This window comes from Saccopteryx leptura, chromosome 2 (genome assembly GCF_036850995.1).
Source record: "Saccopteryx leptura isolate mSacLep1 chromosome 2, mSacLep1_pri_phased_curated, whole genome shotgun sequence".
Lineage (NCBI taxonomy): Eukaryota > Metazoa > Chordata > Mammalia > Chiroptera > Emballonuridae > Saccopteryx > Saccopteryx leptura.
In genome coordinates this window covers 83,658,314-83,686,278 of record NC_089504.1, presented here as the reverse complement: position 1 = coordinate 83,686,278, position 27,965 = coordinate 83,658,314, and the positions used below count along the sequence as shown (strand labels likewise).

Genomic DNA, 27,965 nt, shown 5'->3' with positions numbered 1-27,965 from the left:
AACTAATAATGTACACATTCATTAAAGTTATTTAAGACTCCAATGATATTTAATTAATGGGCGTTTAATGTTGTTTCATCAGGATTAACAAGATAGAAAATAAATAATAGAAAATAAATAAATTTCTCCATACTGGGGTACAAGTCAACCAAATATAAATCCTGCTCTCAGAAACCTTATAGTTAGAAATCAAGTTTATATTGAATTTCTAAAATCAGAGACTGGTCTTTTAAGCCTGTCTTCCCAAAACTTAACATAGTGGGTTTTTTTTAGTTTTTTATTTGTTTAATTACATTAAATTTATTGAGGTGACATTGGTTAATAAAATTATAAAGATTTCAAATGTACAGTTCTATAATAAATCATCTATATATTATATTGCAGGGGTCCCCAAACTATGGCCCGTGGGCCGCATGTGGCCCCCTGAGGCCATTTATCTGGCCCCCCGCCACACTTTCAGAAGGGGCACCTCTTTCATTGGTGGTCAGTGAGAGGAGCACATTGACCATCTCATTAGCCAAAAGCAGGCCCATAGTTCCCATTGAAATACTGGTCAGTTTGTTGATTTAAATTTACTTGTTCTTTATTTTAAATATTGTATTTGTTCCTGTTTTGTTTTTTTACTTTAAAATAAGATATGTGTAGTGTGCATAGGGATTTACCCATAGTTTTTTTATAGTCCAGTCCTCCGATGGTATGAGGAACAGTGAACTGGCCCCCTGTGTAAAAAGTTTGGGGACCCCTGTTATATTGTATTCATCATCCAAAGAGAAGTCTCCTCCCATAACCATTTATCCTCATTGTACTCTCTTCTACTCCCTTAATCCTTTTCTTTTTGGTAATTATCATACTGTTTTTTGTGTCTATAAGCTTTATTTATTTATTTTTTGTTTAGTCCATTCATCCATCCCCAACCTGCTTCCCCTCTGACAGCTGTCAGTCTATTCTCTGCACCTATAAGTCGGTGTCTACATTGACTGTTAGTTTATTTTGTTCTCTGGATTCTACATATGAAATCATATGGCATTTGTCTTTCTCTGACTGGCTTATTTCACTCATAATACTCTCCAGGTACATCCATGCAGTCCACAAAGATAAGATTTCCATCTTTTAAACAACTGAGTAGTATTTTATTGTGTAGAAGTATCCCATCTTTTTTATCCTCTCACCTACTGAGGGGAATTTTTTTTTCTTTTTTTTTTCTTTTTGCATTTTTCCGAAGCTGGAAACGGGGAGGCAGTCTGACAGACTCCCGCATGCACCTGACCGGGATCGACCGGGATCCACCTGGCACGCCCACCAGGGGGCGATGTTCTGCTCCTCTGGGACGTCACTCTGATGCATCCAGAGCCATCCTAGCGCCTGAGGCAGAGGCCACAGAGCCATCCTCAATGCCCGGGCCATCTTTGCTCCAATGGAGCCTTGGCTGCGGGAGGGGAAGAGAGAGACAGAGAGAAAGGAGAGGGGGAGAGGTGGAGAAGCAGATGGATGCTTCTCCTGTGTGCCCTGGCCGGGAATCGAACCCCGGACTCCTGCACGCCAGGCCGACACTCTACCACTGAGCCAACCGGCCAGGGCCCTGAGGGGAATTTGAGCTGCTTCTAAACCTTGACTCTTGTAAATAGTGTTGTAATGAACATGGGGGTGCATATATCCTTTTGAATCAGTGTTTTGATTGTTTGTTTGTTTTTTTTTCAGATATATTTGCAGAAGTGAAATTGCTGAGTCATAAGGCAGTTCCATTTTTAATTTTCCAGGAAACTACTTATTGTTTTTCATGGTGGCCAAACCAATCTACATTCTCACCAATAATGCATGAGAGTTGCTTTTTCACTACATACTTGACAACCTTGTTACTGATTTATTGATGATAGCTGTCTGACAAGTGTGAGGTGATATCTTATTGTAATTTTTATTTGTATTTCTTTGATGATTAGTGCTACTGAGCATCTTTTCATGTGTCCATTGGCCATCTGAATGCCCTTTCTTTTTGGTATTGAGTTTTATAAGATTTTTAGACATTTTAGCTATTAACCACTTAGTGTATCATTGGCAAATATGTTCTCCATTCAGTGGGTTGTCTTTATATTTGTTGGGGTTTTTTTGCTGTGCCAAAACTTTTTAGTTTGAAGTAGTCTAATTTTTAAATTTTGTTTGTCTTGCCCAAGATGATATATCAGAAAAATAATATTGCAATGAGAAATACTCAAAATATTGCTGTCTATGTTTTCTTCTTTCTTTGTGGTATTTTTTTTCTTTTTTGAGAGAGAAAGAGAGAGACAGAGAGAGAGGGACAGATAGGGACAAACAGACAGGAAGGGAGAGAGATGAGAAGCATCAATTCTTTATTGCGGTGCCTTAGTTGTTCATTGATTGCTTTCTCATATGTGCCTTGATGGGGAGTGGGGGGAGGAGACTACAGCAAAGCCAGTGACCCTTGCTCAAGCCAGTGACCATGGGATCATGACTATGATCTCACATTCAAGCTAGCAACTGCAAGCTTAAGCTGGTGAGCCCATGCTCAAGCCAGATGAGCCTGCACTCAAGCTGGGTGATCTCAGGGTTTCCAACCTGGGTCCTCTGCATCTCTGTCTGATGCTCTATCCACTGTGCCACTGCCTGATCAGGCTATTTATGATATTGAGCCTTATATTTAAGTCTTTAATTTATTTTGAATTTATTCTTATGAATGCAAATAAGAAGGTAGCCTAGTTTTATTTTATTTTTTGCAAGTGTCTGTCCATATTTTCAAAAACTGTTTATTAAATAGGCTGTTTTTACTTTATTGTATGTTCTCAACTTCTTTATAAAATATTAATTGACCATCAATGCATGGGTTTATTTTTGGGTGCTTTACTCTGTTCTATTGATATTTATGTCTATTTTTATGTCAGTACCATGCTGTTTTGATTACTATACCCTTGCAGTATAGTTTGAGATCAGGTAGTGTGATACTTCCTACTTTGTTCTTTCTTAAGATTGATGAGGCTATTTGAGTTTTTTGTTGTTGTCCCATATTTATTTTTGGAATGTTTGTTCTAGTTTGGTGAAATTTTCTTTTGGTATCTTGATAAGAATTGAATTGAATCTATAGGTTTCTTTGCATAGCATGTACATTTTAATGATATTATATCTTCCTATCCATGAACATTATATATGCTTAAACTTATTTAATTCTTTATCAAATACGTTCTTCTATGTTTTATGAGTATGAGAGTATAAGTCTTTCATATCCTTAATTAAATTTATTCCTAAATATTTTATTTTGATTTTGATAAAATTAAAATTGGACTTTTTTAGGTTATTTTTTTGAGAGTTGGCTATTGATGTATAAAAATGCAACCAATATCTGAATATTTATTTTGTATTCTGCTACATTACTAAATTTATTTAACAGATCTAGTAGTATTTTGTTTGAATTTTTAGAGTTCTCTCTATATAGTTTCATGTTATCAGCAAATAATGACAGTTTATTTCTTCCTTCCCAACTTGAATACTTTTTATTTTTTATTATACTTTGAATGCTGTGGCTAGGACATCCAGTACAATGATGAATAAGAGTGGTGAAAGTGGCTATCCCTGTCTTGTTTCTGATCTTAAGAAAAATGCTTGTATTTTTTGCCCATTGACTAGGATGTTTGTCATATGTAGCCTTTATTATATTAATGTATGTTCCCTCTATTCCCACTTTGCTGCGAGTTTTTATGATGAATGGGTGCTGGGGAAGACCTTGAGGCCAATCCTTACCTGGGAGGGTTCCCAACTCCATGGCTATGCCATCTCCAGCAGCTGCTCCAGCTACAACTCGGGAGCCAGGTCTGGCCTGTGCAGCATCTTCTGACCACACTGAAGCCCCAGCACTGCTGCCTCGAGAACCTCCACCAAACCTGCCATGATTTCAGCCAGAAAAGAGGAGCTGACTCTGGACAATGCATGGGGGCTGGCTACCAGCCACTTGGTGATCACCAGTCAAAGGAATTGGATTTAACCCCTCTCTTGGACCTTTTTATTTTTTTAAGCAATTATCACACTTGTCTTTGCTTTATGGTGTGATTCAGTATTTATTTTATTTTTATTATTTGAGATTTTGGAGGAGGATTATTCCTTTTTTTTTTCTTTCTTATTTTTCCATGTTGTGATTTATTTTAAATAATAAATAAAAGTGATTGTTTATATTTTAAGTTGTATCATTCTTGAGAATGAAGTACATTCACTATGCTGTGTAAGTATCACCACTATCTCATTGCAGAATTTTTCATCATCCCAAAAGGAAATCCTGCACCAAAAGTACTCACTCCCCACTCCTCCTGCCCCTGACAACTCCTTACCTGCTTTGTGTCTCTGCTCTTTTACCTATTCTGGACTTTTCTTACCAATGGAATATTACAATAGGTGGCTTTTTGTGTGCACTCACATACTTTTGTTTGTTTTTATCTAAATTAATTTTTTGTTATTTCAATGAGAAATCCCACTGTATTATGAATCAGATTTAAAGAAAAAGACCATAGCCTTTCTGTGAGTGAGCGCATAATTTCTGGGTAGAGAAAGCTGTGCTAATTGTGACCCCAGGGCCAGAAACCAGCCTTGCAATGGATGGCTTTTTGTGTGCTCAAAACGAAAATAAGAAAAATGCAGATATTTGGAAAGAAAAGCCACAAACTGTAAAACATTCCTCACAACCCAAGGCCAGAGAGAGGTTTCATACCCCTGTGGTACAGAAACCTTCCAAAAGTCAGTGTTTTTTTAAAGGGACCGAGGTGTTTCACATGTCTGTGCATGTCACACATGCCTGACCTTCTTGATGGGGATACACGCACTGTTAACATCGTGGAGAGGGCACTGTCACTATGAGAATGATAAGTTTCTGGTTTGGTGGTGACAAGCCCTGAGGGCAAAGTAGAGAAGCCGAGGCACCAGCAGATCCCCTAAGGAGAAGTGGGAAAGGCCCCTCTTCTGCAACGACAGTGTGAAGGACCTATCAAAATTCCACAGGTGCTCATATTCACCTGGCAATGCTCACCCTAGGACATTACCCTCCAGAAATTCTCACTCAAGTTTTCAAAAATATGTTTTTGAGACTACCCATCAAATCACTGATAAAATAGCCAAGAATTGAGAAAAACATAAATATCCATGAAGAGGGATGAGACCCACCAATCCTGGTCCACATGGATACGGAAGCTGAGTAGCAGCTAATGTGGGTGCAGGGGTCTTCATGTTCTGACAGATAAAGACCTCAGAGGTCTTCTTATGTGTGACATGTGACTCAACCATCAGCATCTAGGATCTCACCTGTCAGATCACATATATGTGACTTCGATGGCAGATACACATATGTGAAAATGTGTCTGCATGTGTCAGAGACAGAGAAGACAGAATGTGAGTTGCAGAGCCTGGATAATACTCATGAAGCCATTTATAATGGTCACCTTTGGGTGCAACTTTCAAATCTTTTACCTTCTTTTTAAAGTGATGTATCCATTGGCGGGATTCAAATAATTTAACAGCTGACTCTCTGCCCTAATGACCATTTTAAGTTTAAAAAATACATACAAAAAAGTAATTTATTATTTTATGCATTTAATACTTAAATAAGAACAATAAAAGAGGTACACAAAACTAAATTATGAGAAAAAGTTATAAAATATTAATTAAAATATTAAATAATACCTTAAAAAATAAAACTGTTATTTAAGCTATTTCCATATTGCTTCTTGATTGACGTCTTTACTCACAATTTTTTAATGTATGGATGGAATGAACATTACTACAAGGGCTTAGAATATGTTGCTGCACATATGAACATTTAAAAAGAGTAAGAAATGTAAATTTGTGATTCCTACACTTGGGTGGCTGCCCAAGTACCCACGTTAGAGAAAACCCTGATTACAAGTGTCATTTTAGCAACTGGTTTACTGAACTCAACAAAAAATTAGGTATCGGTTCTTCTGAACCAGTCTAAGCCATCTGAATACTACCATAGGATGTACAAAATTTTAAAACACATAGTTTTTCTTCTTCAATACATGAATTTTATTGTATCTTTATTTTATTGCAAAACATCTGAGGAAATCATTTAGCATCTTGCTGTTTGTATAGCTGTGCAATTTAGCTCTTATTCATCAGCCTGCTGAACTATTTCTTTTTTAGAAACATAGATACCATCCAAAATTTTTCTGATATTATTGTTTTTAGCTGTTGTGGCTTACTGAATCAAAGCAGCTGAATTTGATACAAGTTCAAAGTTTCTCTCCAAGAATCAACTCATCTTTCTGAGCTTGAGATACTGCACAAACAATGCCAGACCTTATTCACACCCTATGGATGTATTTTCACCCAAGAAATTTGTGATTTTAAGAAGAGAACAATCCTCCTTAATAATGGTGTTGATGAGGAAATGAGCATACGCAGACCTTATTTTATAATAGAAGTCCAGCATAACATCCTTGATTTTTCTACATGACTGCAGGTAGTCCAAACAAAGGCCAGTTCCTATTTCCCCACCATTTTTAACTCAGAGCCATTTATTTTTATACCAAGGAGACTGAGTTCTACACTGATGTTACTGAAGTCCCTCCTCAAGGTGCCTTTAGGATCTTTAGGATCCTTCACAATTACTGTGTGTCTCTTCAGAGTGATGTCAACATTTTCTGGGATGTCAACAGTCTTATTGTTAAGAATGATCTTTATTTTCATATGAGATGCAGAAGAGAGCTAACTCTAATAATTCTAAAAATATTGAAATTTACATATTTAGTGTTATCCATTTATCACTCATCCATGTAGTAAAAAACATTTTTTTAGTTAAAGAATTTTTTTTTTTACTTTTTTTTTACTTTTTTTTATATATTTTTCTGAAGCTGGACACGGGAAGAGACAGACAGACTCCCGCATGTGCCCGACCGGGATCCACCTGGCACGCCCACCAGGGGCGATGGCTCTGCCCACCAGGGGGTGATGCTCTGCCCCTCTGGCGTCGCTCTGCTGTGACCAGAGCCACTCCAGCGCCTGGGGCAGAGGCCAAGGAGCCATCCCCAGCGCCCGGGCCATCTTTGCTCCAATGGAGCCTTGGCTGCGGGAGGGGAAGAGAGAGACAGAGAGGAGGGGCGGGGGTGGAGAAGCAAATGGGCGCTTCTCCTATGTGCCCTGGCAGGAAATCGAACCCGGGTCCCCCGCACGCCAGGCCGACACTCTACTGCTGAGCCAACCGGCCAGGGCAAGAATTTTTTGTTTGTTTGTTTGTTTTTTGTTTTTTGTTTATTTTTTTACAGAGACAGAGAGTGAGTCAGAGGGACAGACAGGGACAGACAGACAGGAACGGAGAGAGATGAGAAGCATCAATCATTAGTTTTTCGTTGCGACACCTTAGTTGTTCATTGATTGCTTTCTCATATGTGCCTTGACCACGGGCCTTCAGCAGACCGAGTTACCCCTTGCTGGAGCCAGCGACCTTGGGTTCAAGCTGGTGGGCTTTTTGCTCTAACCAGATGAGCCTGCGCTCAAGCTGGCGACCTCAGAGTCTCGAACCTGGGTCCTCTGCATCCCAGTCCGACGCTCTATCCACTGCGCCACTGCCTGGTCAGGCCAGGGCAAGAATTTTTGATAAGAAAAATAAACAGTTATTGTAGTACAATAATGAATTTTAAATAAATTAAAAATCAAATAAAGTACAAAGTTCTTCAAGGAGGAGAGCCCTGACAACAGATGCTCACCATTCCAGTGTTTTTCCTGTGTGTACACATAGTTCTGACATGTATACATGTGTGTGCCTGTGTTCCTGCACCCATGCATACATGTGTGAGGTCATGTGAGTGTTCACATGTGTGCTTGTGCACTTATGGGTGTCAAGTGGGAAGGATTTCTGGGCATTTGCTCTTCCAAAGCCTTATTTCCATAGGTACGTGTGGACACTGCAGTGTCCTTGGCAGTTTCTGTGTCCTTACATCACAATTTCCAAAGTGTCTGCTGTAAAATGTAGGCCATTTCTAAATTTTCACTCCCATCATGTGCTTCTGATCCCTTGGCCCCTCCATGCCATGCTCTAGCCTTGGAGAAAAGTTTGCTGCCAACAGCTATTCTGGGCTCAAAGGTACAGACATTCCTAAAGTGTTCATGAAGCTGTTTGGAAATTTCAGGGGTAAAAATACACAGGAAGAGACTGTGTCATGTGGCTCTAAGATGTGGGCCATTTTTCCCTCACATGTCTGACCTGATCACCACTCCTGTGCAGAGCCCTTCCTCCACATGGGCAAATATTATTCTGTTTTAACCTGATGAATTTCATTGTGCTCATCCTGAATACTCCATTAGACCCACCACACCAAAATGGTGGATTGGTCCCAGGTGTCTGGAAGTTGGGGTTGACTTTGGTGTACGTTAAGACATTTGCTGAGTGTCCTCAGTCCTGGCACATACACTGAGTTTGATTCTGTGTATACCACAGGTGGACACCACTTGCTCTTACCTGGTGACTTAATGAGAACCTACTCATTCAATTCACATTCTGCTTGAGGTTCTTTCAGTAATTGAAGCTAAATGTCAGCTAGCAAGCTATGGCAGAACTCGGAGTGTCTTGAGTCTTTTGCTGATCTTCCCTTGACTCAATTCTGGTAGCAGCCATCTTTGGTATGCAGCTTGACCTTCCCAGGCCAAGCAGAGACAACCATAAACCTTGAATTACTTTGTAACTCCAGATAGGTAGCCTAGGATCAGTCCAATGCAGCATCTGACATTGACCTGTACCCGACTCCTTCCAAGAGGTCCCAGGACCAACACACCTGTGGTTGGGCTTCATGCCATATTAGAGATTGACTCAATTAGCTCCAAAAGCATCAGACCCGAATGAATGACTTGGAAGACACCAACCCTGCTGAGCTAAATCTGGGTTTGTGAGGTCAGCCTGAGCACAACAGGTCATACTCTATGGTCAGGGTTAAACCTCATAGTCAGCCAGTTTAAAGGTCAATCCCACTCATTAATAGGCCAACAGTAATCAACACTTAAGTACAGCAGTGGTGCTTACATAACCCAGATAAGTGACATTTCTGGAACACCCACAGGAACTGAGTCCTACAGGACACCTACTACATAAGGCAACCATACAAAGATTGGGAGACATAACAGATCTACATAATATACAAAAACAAATACAGAAGGCAACAAAAATTGTTAAAAAAAAAACTTTCCCCATATGAAAGAACAGCAGAAATTCCCAGGAAAGTACTAAATAAAATGGAAGCAAAAAATCTACGACATAGCCTGACCTGTGGTGTCGCAGTGGATAAAGCGTCAACCTGGAAATGCTGACGTCGCCAGTTAGAAACCCTGGGTTTGCCTGGTCAAGGCACATATGGGAGTTGATGCTTCCAGCTCCTCCCCCTGTCTCTCTCTCCTCTCTGTCTCTCTCTGTCTTTCTCTCTCTTGCCTCTCTAAAATGAATAAATAAAACTAAATAAAAATCTACCACATAAAACTCAAAACAATGGTCATAAGGATGTTCACGGAACTAAGGGAAGAATGAATGTAGTCAGTGAGAATGTAAAAAGGAGACAGTAAACATGAAAAAGGACATAGAAAACATGAAAAAGAACCACTCAGAAATGAGCAATACATACCTGAAATGAAGAATACACTAGAAAGAATCAACTTCAGATTAGATGAAACAGAAGAGTGAATTAGTGACTTGGAAGACCTCTACTGAAAACCTCTACTTATAGCAGCCTAAGAAAAAAGAATTAAAAAATATCAGGATTATTTGAGTGATGTCTGGGACTACATCAGGTATAAAATCATCTGCATCATATGGGTAGCAGAACAAAAAAAGAGAATTAAAGAGATGGAGAACATATTTGAAGAAATAATGACTGAAAACTTTCTTATCTTGGAAAAGAAAACAAACATATAAGTCCAGGAAACACATTGAGTCCCATACTAGATAAACCCAAAGAAGCCTACTTTGTCATAATTAAAATGACAAAACTTAAAGACAGAGAGAATCTTAAGTGCAGCAACAGCTATGCAGTTAATTACCTATAAGGGCCTCCTATAAGAAACATTTCAGGCCAGAGGAACTGGCACAAAATATTCAAAGTGATGAAAAGCAAGGATATACAACCAAGAGCCCTGTATCTAGCAAGGCTATAATTTAAAATTGAGAGAGAAATAATGAGCTTCCCAGAAAAGAAAAAGTTAAAGGGGTTTATTTCCACCAATTCAGTATTACAAGAAATATTAAAGGGATATTGTTAAGAAGAGAAAGAAAAAAAAAATGAGGAACTGAATGATAAAGAATAAAATGACAATAAATTTTACCTATGACAATCATTTTAAGTATAAATTGATTAGATTTTTCAATCATAAGATGTAGGGTAGCTAAACTAAATAGAAAACAAGAACAATATATGTTCATAAGAGACCTTACTAAGAGTAAAAGTTACACATAGACTGAAAATTAAAAAAAAAAAAGGTATTTCATAAAAATGGAAACAAATAAAAAGCTGGGGTAACAATAGTAATAAGGCAGAAAAAATACTTTAAAAAAAAGGTTATGATAAGAGATAAAGATATTACATAATGATAAACAGATTTATGCAACAAGAGGATATAAACTTTGTAAGCATTTATGTACTCAACATAAGAGCGCCTAAATATATAAATCTTGATGGACATAAACGATGAGATGGACAGAAATACAGTCATAGTAGAAGGTCTTAACACCCCATTGCCCTTAATAAATATATTTTCTAGACAGAAAAACAAGAAGGCAATAAGAGCCTTAAATGACACACTTGATCAGATGGATTAAATTGATATTTTCATAGCATTTTATCCTAAAGTAACATAATACTTATTTTCAAATGCACATGAAACATATTCTAGGATTGATTTCATGTTAAGGCACAAAATTATTCTCAATACATTTAAGAAAATTGGATTCATATCAAACAATGTCTCCGACTACAATGGAATAAAACTAGAAATCAATTACAAAAAAACCCCGCTGAAAAACACACAAACACATGGAGGCTAAACAACATGTTACTTAACAATGAATGAGTTAGCAATAAAGTCAAGGAAGAAATCAAAGGATTTTTTTTTTTTTATTCATTTTAGAGAGGAAAAGAGAGAGAAGGGAGAGAGGATCAGGAAGTATCAACTCCCTTATGTGCCTTGACCAGGCAAGCCCAGGGTTTCAAACCAGTGACCTCAGCATTCTATCTAGGTCAACACTATATTAACTGTGCCGCCACCACAGATCAGGCAAAAAGGACTTCTTGAAATGAGTAAAAATGAGAACATAATGATCAAAATCTATGGGACACAGCAAAAGCAGTCCTAGGAGGGAAATTCATAACATTACAGGCCTACCTTAGAAGACAATAAAAATCTCAAGTACACAATGTAACTTTACACTTAAAGGTTTTGAAAAGAACATCACAAAGCCTAAAGTGACTAGAAGACATAAAATAATAAAAATCAGAGCAGAAATAAACAAAATGAGCAAAAAGTGATACAGAAAATCAATAAAATCAAGAGCTGGTTTTCAAAAAGATAAATAAGTTTGATAATCATTTAACCAGACTCATGAGGAAAAATAAAAAAGACAACCCAATAAATAAAATCAGAAATGAAGAAGGAAAAGTAACAACTGAAACAATAGAAATGCAAAAAATTATAAGAACACATTACAAACAAATACATGCTAACAAATTGAACAATCTGAAGAACTGGATAAATTCTTAGCAACATGCAATTTCTCAAAACTGAATCAAGATGAGTCAGAGAATCTGAAAACACAGATTTCAAGTACTGAAATTGAAGCAGGAGTCAAAAACTTTCCAACAAACAAAAGTCCTGCACTGGATGGCTTCATAGGTGAATTTTACCAAATATTCAAAGACAAAATAAAACCTAATCTCCTGAAACTATTTCAAAAAAAATTTGCAAGTTGGGAATTATACTCAAGTTCATTTTCTAAGCCCAGATTTATCTTAATTCTAAAACAAGATAAAGACACTACAAGGAAAGAAAATAATAGGCATATATCTCTGATGAATATAGATGCAAGAATCTTTAACAAAATATTAGCAAACTAAATAAAGCAATACATTAAAAAAGATTATCTACCATGATACTGAGATTGATTTTTGGGATTCAAGGTTGGTAAAATATCTGCAAATCAATAATCATGAAACACCATCTAAACAAAATGAAGAATAAAAATTACATAATCATATCAATAGAAGAAAAAAAAGTTTTTGATTAAATCAGCACTATTTATAATAAAAACTCTCAGCAATATGAGAACAGAAAGAATGTACCTCAACATAATGAAGGCCACATATGATAAACCCACAGCCAAAATCATACTGAACAAGAAAAAAACTAAAACTATTTTTTTTTTTTAAGGTCAGATAACACAGGGATATCCACTTTCACCACTCTTATTCAACATAGTAATGGAAGTCCTAGCCTTAGCAATCTGACAGAAGAAAAAAGTTTGCAAACTGAAAGCAAGAAGTATTGGCTCTGGCTGATTGTCTCAGTGGTAGAATGTTGCCCTGGTGTGTGGATGTCCCAGGTTCAATTCCTGGTCATGGCACACAGAAGTGACTATCTGCTTCTTCACTTTTCTCCCTCTCCCTTCTATTTCTCTATCACACTCTTTTCCTGCAGCCATGGCTTGGTTGGAGCAAGTTGGCCCTGGGTGCTGAAGATGGCTCCATGGCCTCACCTCAGGCACTAAAATAGCTCAGTTGCTGAGCAACAGAGCAATGGGCCCAGATGGGCAGAGTATCACCCCATAGGAGGCTTGCCAGGTGAATCCAAGTTGGGGCTCATGCAGAAGTCTGGCTCTCTGCCTCCCTGCTTCTCACTTAAGAATAATTAAAGAAAGAAAAAGAAGTAAAATGTCATTATTTACAGATGACATAAAATTATATAAAAAATTTCAATGATTCTACTAAAAAAAACCCACCTGAAGTAATCAATTCAGTAAAGTAGTAAGTTACAAAGTAAGTCTCCAGAAATCAGTTGTATATTTATACACCAGTAACAAACTATCAAAAAGACAAACTAGGAAAACACCTTATTTACAATGACATTAAAAAAATACCTGGGGCCTGACCAGGTGGGAGTGCAGTGGATAGAGTGTTGGACTGGGACACAGAGGACCCAAGTTTGAAACCCTTATGTTGCCAGCTTCAGCGCAGGCTCATCTGGTTTGAGCAAGGCTCACCAGTTTGAGACTAAGGTCACTGGCTTAAGCAAGGGGTCACTCGGTCTGCTGTAGTCCTCGGGTCAAGTCACATATGAGAAAGCAATCAATGAACAACTGAGGAGCTGCAACAAACAACTGACACTTCTCATCTCTCTCTCTTCTGTCCCTCTCTCTTTTTCTCTCTGTCTCTGTCACAATAACTAACTAACTAACTAAATAAATAAATAAATACATACATACCTAGGAATAAACTGAATCAAGGTGGTAAAAGACAGCTACTCAGAAAGTTATTAGATACAGAAGAAAGGAATTTAGGAACATGCAAATAAGTGAGAGCAATACCATGTTCAGGGTACATATTTTTTTAAAATAAAAACCAAAATTGATTTGATATGAAAACATTTCAAAATTAATTTTACATTTATTAAAAAATGATGATTAAACAACAGGGTGGGAGTTACCAGATATGGAGGGTGGGGAGTAGGGTAAAAGGAGTCAAATATATGGTGATGGAAGATTTGACTTTGGGTGGTAAATATACTCAACACACAATGCCATATAGAGATGATATATCATAGAATTTTACACTTGAAACCTGGATAAATTTAATTTTAAAATTTTAAACATAAAAAGTAAAAAACAATCACAGGCAATAACTTTTCAAGTTTTGATGAGAGTGTGTTGGTCAAATAAGTTTTAAGTATGATATATATATTTGCTCACTTATAGTTTATTTTGGGTGTGGGGGACAGGCTGTAAGCAGGCCGGGTCATTATAGCCTAAGGCTTAGTTTTAAAACTAAGCTTTTGCCCACATCCTTGACTGTTACATGATGTAGGATGTTGCACTCTTAAAAGGAATCCCATCATGCCTCAGATAAGTGATTTTATAATAGAGGCTTCCCTATTTGTATATTGGATTAAAGGTTCTGATTCCTACACTATAATGGGGGGCAGACTGGGAGCTTGCTCTCTCTTGGTTTCTGAGATTAGCATTAGAGAGGAGAGAGCAGAGGAGAGCAGAGAAAGGCCACGTGGAGGAGAGGAGAAGCAGCCAAGATGGTGGAGTGTTGAGGGAGAAGCAAGTTAGTGCAGAGTTTGTGCAGAGAGAAGGAGATGGGGAACAGAGGTGAATAAGGCTGGTGAGGTAGAAGCCTTTGATTCTAGGAAACTCAGATAAGTCAGTGGCTTTGTGAGGACTGAATGAGTGGGTTTTGAAGCCCAGTGTGTGTTTTTACTTGCCTGCTGGGTGCAAGCTAGGATTAAAGCTAATGGCCCACCAGTTATTGGCTCCATTGTTTCATTACCAACTGTCCAAATCCAATGCGAACCTGCATGGGCCAGGCAGCTGTGATAGTGGCTGAGGATACTGGTTTTACAGAGTGATTATTGTGAAAAAATAAAATAAGGCAAAAAAGAAACAAGCAAAAAGAAAACGACAAACAAAATTTAAACTAAGCTTTTAATTTTTTATGAGGACCAAGTTAGTAAAAACTTATTATAAATGTCTGGAATGGAACATATCTTTATATGTGATGACAATGACAATGAATTTTTTTATAATATTTATGGCTTTTCTATCTGACCATTGTAACTAGCAACTTTTTTTATTCATGCTCATTTGATGCCCCTAGTAAGCATGCTTGAAGGATAACAAGTAGTCGCTCTCTGATAATACATTCTTTGTTTTGATGAAATATTTTGCTAATAATATTTTTTATTAGATGGAGTATAAAGCCTTAGGAAGAAAACATGATTCAGATGATTGATAGATATATGAATTTACCAGAAATTCCAACTGTCCTTTGGTTGTTCCACCTGAATGCCTGACCTCACCCTTACTTACTGGATAATCACCCCTGAGGCAGAAGAGTTCCAAGAAGCTGGTCAACCGCCCTAAGGAGGAGCATTTCAGAAAGCCAAAACCGTAAGTCCACAGGAGGGGATATACCAGAACTTCTGACTCAGTACCTTCTCAGGCTCTCCCAAACCCTATAAAAATTTGCCTCCTAGTCTGTACCGGTGTCCTTCTCCCAGAGAAGTGCTCCAGCAGGTCTTTCTCCTCTAATAAAGCCTGTATATCTGATGTTTGAGTGCCGTTTCATTCTTACAATGATAAACTGATATTTTGGGATGAGATAAGAGGAATAAAGAATGAGAGGATTTTAGGAAGAGGCATGATAGAGAAAGATAGAAAAGCATTGTAGTCTAAGTCTTTTTCTTTATGAAATTAAGTTTTGTGATTTTTTTTTTTAAAAAAATTATACCACTGGTAAATGCTTGTCTTTGTTATTAATTTTTTGAAGGAATTGGGAGATAGTGGCTACTTGTCACCTATGGAAAACTATTCTCTCTAATGTAAAACTCCCTTTTATACTTTTTATGGCCCTGTTAGAAGGGATGAATATGTAGAAAGATCAGCCTCTTCTTCACACTTCATTATTTTTATGACACTAATGCTTTACTTTCTTCTCCCTTACTCCTTTTTTCCTTAACTAAAGGGAATTGAAGCTCATATTTCAGATAATGTTTTCCTTTTTCTGATTAGAATTAATAATAGTTAATGAATTCTAAGTCCAGGGGTTAACATGTAGGGAGTTTTTGAGGCAAACATGATAGTACTGGTTAGGATTAAATATTTCAGAAATATTTAATCAACTTAATAGTAATTATAGATGTTGGAGGCAAGAACATATAACAAGGCAAAAGAGAAAACCACAAGTGAAACTGCATTAATAATTACTAAAACTTATAATTTATATAACTGATTTAGTGCAGTAATAATTATGCACACAACTAAATCTATCAGGCAAACTTTGCATTTAAAAATAATAATAGTACATTATTTAACTCAAATGTTATTTTTTATAATTTTTGGCTCCTATAGGATGGATGTTTTATGTTAACAGTAGTAGTAGTGGAATTACTGTTATCATTATCATCTACTATTATTAACACCCATCTCCACTCTCAGCTCTGGCTTTGTCATTGTGTACTCTTTAAAAGGTTCATCTGAATATTAGGCTAGAATGACTCTTGGGCTATTTATCATGGTTCTTTCTTAGTGCTGGCATCTAACATTCTTTCTGTTATTTTTTTTCCAGCATCTACTGATGGTAAATTTCTGACTGTGTGACTGAACTTTGCACCTGTCACTTTGTTTCTTGGTAAATGCATCCTTTGGTTCCTATTTGTATAACATAATTTTTTATCCTGCTGCTTGAAATTGGCCTTGTTTTTATATATTTCTTGATCCCGGCTTCCTCACCGGCTTCTGAATTCACAGTTTTTATTTTTTCTATCTTTTCAGAAATGAAATCTTTCCTCATCCTTCAAGAATTTCTCAACTCTTCTTTCCCTAGAAGCTTATTCTGGTCATCACTGTTAAAATAAACTGTATTAATTAAGTGCCTACTGTATGCTCAGTAGTGAGATAAATGATATTCTCATAAAAATTAAAAGTTTATAGTATTCTGCTGCCACCCTCAGCATGACAGACTTCCTGATTCTAATGAGTTATGTGTTTGGTAACAGATTTCATCATTTCACTAGTTGCCAAGTGTCTTATGCTTCTACCTACCAACAGACCAGTTTTTCTTTACTATATGCTAGCAATAATTGTCTTCAGTGTCAGTCACTCTATCCTGAATCACTAAATACATGGTATTGTTGTTACTATAATTATTGCTATTATTGCTATTGTATGTCATTTCTGAATGCAGCAGGGGAATTCTGAAGAAGGAATATTTTGAAATGGATGGTACTGACACATTCACTAAAAAGAAATGAATTATGCTAAATGTGAGTCAGATATTTTGAGTTACAAAAAGGGAACAAATTGTGTGAGCTGTGTTAGATTTTTTTCCTTGCTAGTAATTATAGTATTATTTCCTTTTCTAGCTGCCTGAGATTCAATAAGATGAACCTGTCAAAATCTCATGAATATATATATATATATATATATATATATATATATATATATATATATTCCTTTACCTGTTATTGGCCAAGTAAATTGAAGAGATCAGGGTACATAACAGGCAGCCATGCACAAACTAGACCTTAGACCCTTAAATTTTCAGAGTTCACTACTTAGAGCTAAAATAATGTAAGAGAATTCAATGTTATAATATTTTGTCATTTGAATAGAAGCACACTCTCTAGAAACATGATCTTCAATTAAGTTCATACTTGATATGAAAATGAGAGCAATAGTGAGGGAACTAGAGAGGCATAGAGAGAAACCATATTAACTAGGTGTTTTTTAGGAACATTCATGGCTCACCCAGCACTAATTATAATATGATTTCAATGTGTTAAGTTAACATTTCATGAAGTCCTTTTCATATGCCAGCCTTAGCAGGTCTTATTTTTGCTTCCTGCATATTTTCAGGCACTGAGATAAGTAGTTCATATTGCTTCTTTCTTTTTTATAACTTTTTAAATATGTGTGCATTCAAACATTATATCTCAACTGTATCTGTATCATTCCCTCTTACTCTTTAAGCTCAGATATTTTAATTGTAACGTTTCCAATATATTCAAAATACAAACAGCATATGAAATGTGTCAGTCTTCACATTGAATTTATAAATAAGTCTGGTCACAGTCAAATAATTTCACAGTTTGCCCGGCATAAATGTCAATTTAAAATATGAGGCTTGTAAATGAAATGAAAACTGTTACCCCGCAGATCTAAAAATGGTGATTATGACAGAGTTAATCTTTGCACCAGCTCATGGTCTTCCTACACATTGATCTAATTGTGAACCCCTAAATACCAAGGGTCCTGCATAATAAATCTTACTATGTTATCTCATTTGCAAATTTGCTTTGGGAAAACATCATAATGTACCTGAATGGAATTTAACCTTGTGGAAAATAAGATAATTATATATTTGAAAAAAGGATGTCAAAATAACATGAGATGTTGCGTTTTCACTGAAATATAAACAAGGTTGTCATGAAGTCTCCCAGAGTGCACAACCAATATCATGGAAGCATAACCACAACTTACTGACTCTTCGTGCAGAATAACCACTCCCTATTGAGTTTTAAAGGATTAGGAAGCAATTCTAGCTGGTCTCTGACTTTGAACCAAATCATTGACATCTGACCTTTTACTGTACAAAGTATATAAAACATGAGTGAAAAACAGACTAAACCAATGAATGTTCAGTTTATAAAAAGATCTGTAGGGCAAGTACATATTGTCAAGAAGAAAGCTCTATCCTATATTCTCCGAGTAAGTAGAAATAAATGTTTTATTGCCACCATGGGGTTTGCACTACCCCTGAAAGAATTGTACAGTAAACATTCATATACCCACTACTTAGGTTCTGCATTAATTTTTATATTTAATTAATGATATAACTTTCCATTTATTCATCTCCTTACACATACCTCTGTCAATTGGTATTGTAGTTTTGATGAATATATCAAAGTAATATTCAGTCATCAATATAATCATGGGGCTCATTACATACAACCTCAAAATATGACACCTTGGCATATTGAATATCCTAAGCTAAATGAGTTCAAAAAAACAGCAGAAGCAGGATGGTCACTCTTCTTTCCTGAAAGCAAGAGATAAATCTCTCACAGGGAAGAATCTTCTCTGTTCCAGAAGGAAGAGAGACATTCTTATCAACAGAAAAGGCTGGGGAGAATTTAGGGCCATGAAAGTGTATAAATAAACCTTGTTACTTCTCTACCACTTACTGCCCATGACCCAAATCCCATTATCTTGTCAGTTCTTCACATATTTACTGTTTCTTTTTCTAAAAGATATTAAAGTTGCTTGCTCTGGTCACTTCTTGGGGTCTTCATTCTCTTGTAAAGGCCCCATTGTACATGGGAAAATTCAATAAAGTTTATATATTTTTCTCCTGTCAATCTTTCTTATGTCAGTATAACTCATAGGCCCAAAGCCAGAGACCCAAAAATGGCAATTTTTCTTCCCTCCAACACTACCCTTAAACATTTCAGCATGCCTATCGTTAACCAGATTTCAATATTCTTTACCATTTTTTGAGATAAAGAGTGATATATATATATATATATATATATATATATATATATATATATATATATATATATAAGGTGTCCATATATATACGATACTAACTCTACACTCTAGCTTTCTGGGAGTAATAAAGCTTCTAGAGCATCCATATGACCCAGAGTCGGACTGAATTATCATGATAAAAAAAAAAGTTCAGTGAAATAAAAATCTTAGGATGCCTGCAAAGAAGATTTTGCCTCAAATAGAAACAAAACAAAACAAAACATGCTTATGCAGTTAGGAGAGGAACTAAACCAAGAGAATAAAAAAAAATTCTCAACAGAACTGATAGAAATGGAACTGAGTTGGACAGTGTTTGCCTTGTTTGAGAAAAACATTCCTATGTCCTTTCACTACTGCACGCAGTGAATAGGCCCATGTGATTAACAAAATCATCTTGAAACATTGGCATGCTTTGGCCACAGGTGAAAAATTAAATAGCAACTTTAAATTCCCACCCCTGATCTCATTTAAAAGAAAATGTTGTTGCACTTGGATTCCAGTCTGTCTAATCAAGCGGCACATTTCCTATCAAGTCTAACACCTGGCTGACTCCCGTGTGCCAACTGTGCCCAGTGCAATGATATGCCTGAAAGTAATTATTTCTATCATCCACATAAGTGCAGGGGATATGAAACTCATCACATGCTTACCTTTCATACAGACTTTATTTTTTATTTTAAATGCTTCTGTGAGTTGGCCCATGTAGATTCACCTGAGTTTCTAAAACAGAATTTTTGCATTTGAGAAGTATCAATAAGGAAAGTACCCTCACTAGTTACTCAAAATTTTTCCCCAGAGCAATTATATACATTTAACTTTGATACTGAAATTTTTTCCTCAGTAAATGAAGATCAAGGACAGTGGTATTCATGCCATGATAGAGTATCATATTAGTGTTTTGAAATGACTTATTTTTTTCATGATAAAATGTCTTGTGAACAAGAAGCTGCCCATGACACCGTCCTCTGTTTATTAGATTTGCTCAAATTTTGGTGTATGAAAAATTTTCTAATAAATAGATAAGTTGACATAGATATAATGTTACTGAGATCAAAATAATTGTACAAACTTGAATCCTCCATGATTACTTTATAATGTCAAATACGTTTCCTTTCGCTAAACCTTTGTGCTACAGATATCGATTGAATCATCTCCTCTTTCAGGATCCTTGGGTATTTAAATTACAGTATCTTTGGAGTCTTTTGGCATTCAATCAATGCATGCAAGAGAATATGTTGTATCATATTTAGCAGACTAAGCTCTCTGAGGAAAAGATTAGTGAATAGTTACTGAGTACATTTTAAAAGCAGATTTTCCTCTGTAACTTCTATGTCTATTTTTGGAACATGTAACTGGATATGTTAAAAAATACAGATGTAAAAACAGAGGTGTCCTAAATAAAGTGTATTCATCTGATCTGCATATTTTGAAAAATCCGAGCTTACCCTGCCCTTATATTTATTTTTATATTTTAATCGGAGCTTGCATTATTTAAAAATTGAAAGGATAATCAATACACAGATCAATTCAGCACCAGCACCAAATCCATGCATGAGATCACTCAGGTTTTTATGTATTTATTTATTTATTTATTGCAAAATGCTGCATAAAGCTAGTTTAGTTTCTCCAATTAAGGTAATCAATTAAAATATTTTAATAATATATAAGGAAGTATAAATATATAAATATGAGAAAAATCAGGAGCATAATAGCAAAATCTTATGTAAAATTAAAAAGTGGTAATTTTACATAGTAATATTAAATTATATGAATATTAATAAAATGGAAATTCAGTAAAGAAAATATCAGTGTCTTGTAATTTCCCACCATATCCCATTTCTGAATCCTTCAGCTACAGAGTCACTCATCCAAAAATATTCTCACCTTGATTCATTTTTAAAGAGAGGATGTGGCCTTCTGTTTGAGGCAGACATATAATAAGGGCATTTTGTTGTTAACCACATAGGAAGAGGCCATTTTGACATTAGCTACTATCTTATCTGACCATTAGAATTCTATATTCACTGACAGGAGAAGGAATTCCATGACAACAAATGGCACCATCTGACTTTCATCTTGGAAATCATAGCTCAGATTTGAGTAGTGAGATTGCATTCCAATTAGAAGGAGATGCTCCTTCTCTTCATGTATTACACAGGAAAAAAATATATATATATAACAAAATTTTATTTTTCTGTGTATAAATCACAGTAGGGGAAGACAATTTGCTTACCAATATTCTAATATTGTTGGACTTGAATACAAAATATGATACAAATTTAATGTATGAAAATAGTGCAATATGTATAAAAATGAAAACAAATTAGTGGTGTCCAGGTGTTAAAATAGAATATGGTGAAGAGGAAAATAGGTATGATTATTAAAGGACAAAAAGAGGGATTCTTGTGTTGGAAATACTCTTTACCTTGACTGGCATGGTGGCCACACTAACGTACACTTGCAATGAAACTGCATAGAGCTAAACACACATACATACACACACAAATACAAATCAGTGCAATTGAAACTGAGGAAACCTAAACGAGATCAATGGCTTCTGTCAATATCAATATCTTAATAGTAAATTTGTATTATAATTTTTAAAGATGTTATAAGGAGAAGCCAGGGAAAGAGTATACATGGAATTTCTGCATTATTTATTGCAAATGCATGTGAACCTACAATATCTAAAAATAAAAACTTTAAAAATATTATGGAAGTGTGCTAGTTTCTGGTCTAGGATATAAGGAGCCTGGAAGGCTTCACTTCCATCCTCACAACAAAAAATAACCTGAGTAAGCTGAAACCTAACATCTGTTTTTAGATTCTTTAAAGAGAAAACTACTAACCCCTCAAACTGGAGAGACAGATAGGCAAATAAATACAAAGACTCAGAGTATACCAGAGTAGAAACCATTGCTAGTGTTAATACAGGGTTAAGAATATGTAATCAGAAAATGCTGATTTTGGGGGGGCTCAGTGTGCAAAAGATTGAGAATTAAAATTCCAGAAGGGAAGATGTATCAAAGTAATATTCAGTCATCAATATAATCATGGGGCTCATTACATACAACTTCAAAATATTTTGGAAGATGTAATTGGAAATCCCACACTTTTCTGAAATTTACTTTTAGCAGCTCTACAAGTTTTACAGTGAAGATCAGTGAAAAATACCTTATACTTCTAGCAGGTATTTTTAAATATTCTCAACACATTATAATCTTCTCAACAAGGCTTACCCAAAAGGGAAAGTATTCTTGTGTGTGTGTGTGTGTGTGTGTGTGTGTGTGTGTGTGTGTGTGACAGAGAGAGAGGCAGAAAGAGGGACAGAGGGACATATTGGGATGAACAGACAAGAAGGGAGAGAAATGAGAAGTATTAATTCTTCATTGTGGCACCTTAGTTGTTCATTGATTGCTTTCTCATATGTGCCTTGACTGGGGGGCTACAGCAGAATGAGTGACCCCTTGCTCAAGCCAGCAACATTGGGCTCAAGCTGGTGAGCCTTTCTCAAACCAGATGAGCCCGCGCTCAAGCTGGAAACTCCAGGGTTTCGAAGCTGGATCCTCTGTGCCCCAGTTTGATGCTCTATCCACTGCACCACCACCTGGTTAGGTGGAAAAGTATTCTTGCAAAACCTAAGTGACAGGGTCTTTGATGAGCTCCACTCACCTCTGTGAAGTAAAATACACAATTCCAGTACCCTCCAGTTTTCATGTGAGTCAAAGAAATGACCAAAATCAGCTTGACTCTCTACACCTCTTATCTCAACAAAGGGGGAAAATAAAATAATACAAATCTGAGAAGCACTTATTGAAATCCCAGACCACATGGTGAACCATCCTTGTGCTACGGGAATGAATCCCACTTGATCATGATGTAATTTTTAATGTGTTGTTGTATTTGGTTTGCTAGTATTTTGGTTAGGATTTTTGCATCCATATTCATTAGAGATATTGGTCTTTAGTTTTCTTTTTCTGTGTGTTGTCTTTGCCATATTTTGGTATCAGGGTTATGTTGGCCTTATTAAATGTGTTTGGAAGTGTTGCTTCTTCATCTACTTTCTGGAAGGTTTTGAGAAGGATAGGTATCAAATCTTCTTTGAACGTTTGATAGAGTTTGCTAGTGAAGCCATCTGGTCCTGGGCTTTTGTTTGGGAGGTTTTTGATAGTTGTTCTATTTCCTCTCTGCTTACAAATCTATTTAAGTTTTCCACTTCTTCATGGCTAAGTCTAGAAAGATTATATAGTTCAAGGAATTTATCCATTTCCTCTACAGTGTTAAATTTGGTGGCATATAATCTTTATAAAAATTAATCAGTGTAATATACCACATCAACAAAACAAAGAACAAAAATCATATGATTCTATCAATAGATGCAGAAAAGGCATTCAATTAGATAGAACATCCATTTATGTTTAAAACAGTAAATAAAATCAGAATAAAAAGAAAGTCCCTCAACATAATAAAAGCCATATATGACAAATAACAGCTAATATCATTCTAAATGGTATAGTACTGAAGGCTTTTATTCTAAAATCAGAAACAAGACAAGGTTGCTCACTCTCTCCACTCTTATTAAACATAGTTCTAGGACAGGGGTCCCCAAACTTTTTAAACAGGGGGCCAGTTCCCTGTCCCTCAGACTGTTGGAGGGCTGGACTATAAAAAAAAACTATAAACAAATCCCTGTGCACACTGCACATATCTTATTTTAAAGAAAAAAAACAAAATGGGAACAAATATAATATTTAAAATAAAGAACAAGTAAATTTAAATCAACAAACTGACCGGTATTTCAGTGGGAACTATGGGCCTGCTTTTGGCTAATGAGATGGTCAATGTGCTCCTTTCACTGACCACCAATGAAAGAGGTGCCCCTTCCGGAAGTGTGGAGGGGGCCGGACAAACTGCATCAGGGGGCCGCATGAGGCTAATGGGCTGTAGTTTGGGGACCCCTGTTCTAGAAGTATTATCCAGATCAATCAGGTAAGAGAAAAAAATAAAAGACATACATATTGGGAAAGAAGAAGTAAAGGTATCACGTTTTGCATATGACATGATCCTGTATATAGAAAACCCCAAATACTCCACCAAATGCTATTAGAAATAATAAACCAATACAGTAAAGTGGCAGGATACAAAATCAATATACAAAAGTTTATTGCTTTCCTATACGCCAATGATGAAATTTTGAGAAATGAACTAAAAAAACACAACAATTTATTTTGCAACTGCAACTAAAAAAATAAAATACTTAGGAATAAAATTAACAAAACAGGTGAAGGACCTATATACCGAAAATCACAAAACATTATTAAAAGAAATTAAAAAAGACACAATGAAATGGAAAAATATTTTATGTTCATGAATTGGAAGAATCAACATAGTTAAAATGGCCATATTACCCAAATTAATGCAGTCCCCATCAAAATCCCAATGTCAATATAACAAAAAAAATTATCAGGTTTGTATGGAACCATAAAAAACCTGAATAGCCCAGACAATTCTGAGAAAAAAGAATGAAGCAGGAGGTATCTCACCACCTCACTCTAAGTTATATTATAGAGTCACAATAATCAAAACAGCCTTATGTTGGCAGAAAAACAAAGATACAATTGAAACAGAATCAAGAACCCAGAAGATTAATCACATATAGATATGAGCAAGTAATCTTCAACAAAGGAGCCAAAAACACACAATGGAGAAAAGAAAGCCTCTTCAGTAAATGGTGCTAGAAAAATTGAAAAGCCACATGCAAAAGAATGAAACTTGATTACTGTTTCTCTCTATACAAAAATTAATTCAAAATGAATAAAGACCCACATATAAGATCTGAAACAATAAATTACATAGAAGAAAACATAGCTACTAAACTCATGGACTTTAGCCATACAGAACAATTTATGAAGTTAACCTCAAAGGCAAGGGAAGTAAAGGCAAAAATAAATGAATGAAACTATTTCAAACTGAAAAGCTTCTATACAGAAAAAGAAAATGATAACAAACCAAATAGGCAGACAACCACATGGGAGATGATATTTGCAAACAACAGTTCTGATAAGAAGGTAATATCCAAAATATACAACCAACTCACAAAGCTCAGCAACAAACAAGCTAATAACCCAATTAAAAAATGGGGAGAAAACCTGAACAGACACTTTCCCCAAGAGGACATGCAAATGGCTAACAGATACATAAAAAGATGCTCATCTTTACTAGCTATTAAAGAAATGCAAATTAAATCTGCTATGTGATACATCTCACACCTGTTAGATTGGCTGTTATCAAGAAGACAGGTAGTAACAAGTGCTGGAGAGGCTGTGGAGAAAAAGGAACCCTCATTCACTGCTGGTGAGAATGCAAATTAGTACAACCATTATGGAAGAAAGTATGATGGTTCCTCAATAAATTAAGAATACAATTACCATATGACCCAGAAATCCCTCTACTGGGTATATAACCCAAAAAAACTAAAAAACATTGGTATGTAAAGACACATGCACCCTCCATGTTCATCATAACATTATTCACAGTGGCCAAGACATGGAAACAACCAAAGTGTCCCTTGAAAGAGGATTGGATAAAGAAGATGTGGTATGTATATACAGTGGAATACTAGTCAGACATAAAAAATGATGACATACTGACATTTACAACAAAATAGATGAACCCTGAGAATATTATACTGAGTGAAATAAGTAAATCAGGAAAAGCTAAGAACTATATCATTTTACACATAGGTGGTATATAAAACTAAGACTCAGGGACATAAATAAAAGTGAAGTTGTTACAAGGGGAAGGGGGACACAAAAGAAGTAAATGGGGGAGGGAGTGGGGGGAAAGATGTAAAGAGGGACAAATATATGGTGATGGAAAATGATTTGATTTTGGATGATGGGTATACAATATAATCAATAATTCAAATGCTATAGAAATGTTTACCTGAAATTTATGTACTCTTATTGATTGATGGAACCCTGTTAAATTTAATTTTTAAATAAAATTTACAAAAAATTACAGACCAAGAACACAAAATCATTAAGGATTGATATCCAATCATTCAACTACAGAACATTTCTCTCCCCACTACCACACTTTGCCATCACCTGTATATAGGCGGCATGTAATAAGAAGAGAATACAACTGAAAAATCTAGACATCTCAGACAACATTTAAGAAATCTTTAGGAATATTCAAAGACAATAGGGGATACAAAACAAAGACACTAGAGGAAATGTTAACCTCTGATATCACAGCTACAACAGCAATAAACACAGCTTAACACCTACCCAGATAAATACAAAACCTCACATTAAAGACTTATATGTTTCACTTCCCTTTAACTAAATGTATCATGCCTAGCTTTCAACAACAACAAAAAAATACAAGGTATATGGAAAGACAAAAAATACTGTCTAAAGAAAGAAATTAACAATCAAAATGAGATTTTGGTGAACTGAATATTTTAGAATTATAAGATTAGGAATTTAAAACAACTATGATTAATACACAAAGGGTTCAAAAAGAAAAGTAGATAACACAAAAAAACATATGGGTAATGTAAGCAAAGAGATGTAAACTAAGAATGAATCTAAAGTAAATGACAGATATCACAAACATCATAAAAAATTTGATGAGCACACTAATAGATTGGATAAAATTAAAGAAAGAACCAGTAAACTCTTCCTGACCAGGCAGTGGTGCAGTGGACAGAGCACTGGACTGGGATGCATAAGACCCAAGTTTGATACCCCAAGGTTGCCAGCCTGAGTGTGGGCTCTCCAGGTTGAGTGCAAAGTCATTGCCTTGAGCGTTGGATCATAGACATGACTCCATGGTCATTGACTTTAGCCGAAAGGTCACTGGCTTGAAGCCCAAGGTCGCTGGCATGAGCCCAATGTTGTTGGCTTGAGCAAGGGATCACTCATTCTGCTGTAGCCGTCCATCCCTCATCAAGGCACATATGAGAAAGCAAGTAATGAACAACTAAGGAGTTACAACCTAAAGCCACATCAAAGAATTGATGCTTCTATTCTCTCCCTTCCTGTCTGTCTCTCCCTATCTCTCCCTCCTTCTGTCTGTCACAAAAAAATAAAAAGAATCAGTAAGCTTGAAGAAATGTCAATATAAACTTCTATAACTAAAATGCAAAGAGAAAAAGGAATAGAAAAAAATGAAACAAAATTACAAGAACTGTGGGACAACAACAAAAGGTGCAAAATACCAGAAGTAGAATAAGGAGAGAAAGGAACAAAGTTGCAATGGCAAGATCATTTTCCAAAGTTAATGACAGACATCAAATGAAAGATTTAGAAGGCTTAGTAAAAACCAAGTAAGATAAATATCACCCTTTCAAATCTATAATTAGGCATCTCATATTTAAACTGCAGAATATCAAAAACTAAGAAAATTTTGAAAGCAGAAGGGGTGAAATATAGATATATAAAAAAGCAAGGATCACAATTACATTTGAATTTTCTTTACTGCAAAGAGGAAGAGAGTGGAGTGAAATGTTTAAAGTGTTAATAAGATAAACTATCCACCTAGAATTCTGTATTCAGTAAAATTATCCTTTAAAAGTAAAAAAAGAAAAAATAAAGACTTTCTCAGACATTCAAACTCTGAGAAATTTATTGTTAGTAAACCTACTTTGCAAGAAATATTAAAGAAGTTTTTC

General features: G+C 35.8%; 1 pseudogene; it reads right to left on the bottom strand.

The window, feature by feature from the left end:
* Nucleotides 1-6,115: 6,115 nt before the first annotated feature.
* LOC136393866 (large ribosomal subunit protein uL6 pseudogene) lies at nt 6,116-6,696 on the bottom strand (annotated as a pseudogene).
* Nucleotides 6,697-27,965: the final 21,269 nt, after the last annotated feature.